The sequence below is a fragment of the Pristiophorus japonicus genome, chromosome 23 (assembly GCF_044704955.1).
Source record: "Pristiophorus japonicus isolate sPriJap1 chromosome 23, sPriJap1.hap1, whole genome shotgun sequence".
Classification (NCBI taxonomy): Eukaryota; Metazoa; Chordata; class Chondrichthyes; family Pristiophoridae; genus Pristiophorus; species Pristiophorus japonicus.
The window spans coordinates 60,571,263-60,572,427 of record NC_091999.1 but is presented as its reverse complement, the minus strand read 5'-3'; positions in this window follow the sequence as shown (position 1 = coordinate 60,572,427).

Below are 1,165 nucleotides of genomic sequence, written 5' to 3'. Positions count from 1 at the left end.
TCACATTGTTTCATCAGAAAACTTGGATATATTTCTGCACGTCTCCTCATTTAGTCCTTGATGTAGATTTGAAATTGCTCAAGCCAAAGCATTGGTCTTCTTGGTAACCCTCAAGTTGCAACCAGCCATTCAGAAAAACACCTATTTATTCCTGCTCTCCTTTCCAGCCGTGGCTCGGTAGGCAGCACACTCACCTCTGAATCAGAGCTTCTGGCTTCAAGTCCCATACAAATAGTTCAGCACAAAACTCTAGGCTGAAGCAGTGTTGAATTGTTGGCGTTGCCGTCTTTCAGATGAGACAATAAACTGAGGCCCCTGCTGTGCTCTCAGGTGTATGTAAAAGATCCCACAGCACTGAATAGGGGAATATTCCCCGTTGTTCTTGCAAATATGTATTCCTTAGTAAATATCCCTTAAAACAGATTATCTCGACATTGCACAATGATGTTTGCGAGAGATTGCTGTGTGAAATTGGCTGCCGTGTTTCCTACAATACAACAATAACTACACTTCAAAAGTCCTTTATTGACTGTAAAATTCTTTGTGATGTCCGGTGTTCATGAAGCGTGTTCTATAAATGCAAGTCTTTCTTTTTCATTTTTACTGGCGGTAAGCAATCCTCAATCCATGCTACATTTTGCAATTGCATGATCCCTAATCCTGTGTAAAAACCTCTTGTGTGGCAACTTATTGAATGCCTTATGGAAGTGCAAATATACTACATCCACCGGTTCCGCCTTATCTACCCCTTGAAAAACATGAATATATTTGTCAAACACTATTTTCCTTTCATTAAACAATTTTGGCTCTACCTAACTTTTTTGAGTTTTTCCAAGTGCCATGTTGCTATGCCCTTAATATTAGATTCTTGCATGTTCCCTATTCCTGATGTCAGGCTAACCAGTTTATGGTTTCCTGTTTTCTCTCTCCCTCCTTTCTTGTATAGCCGGGATATATTTTCCTCCTTCCAATCCACTGGTACCGTTCTAGATTCTGGGGAATCAATGCATCCACTATCTCTGCAGCTACCTCTTTTAGAGCCCTATGAGGTAGGCCGTCAGGTCCAGGGGATTGTCGTCTTTCAGTCCATTAATTTCTCCAATACTTTTACTTTACTGATAATAAATACTTTAAGTTCCTCACTATAAATACACATTTGATTCCC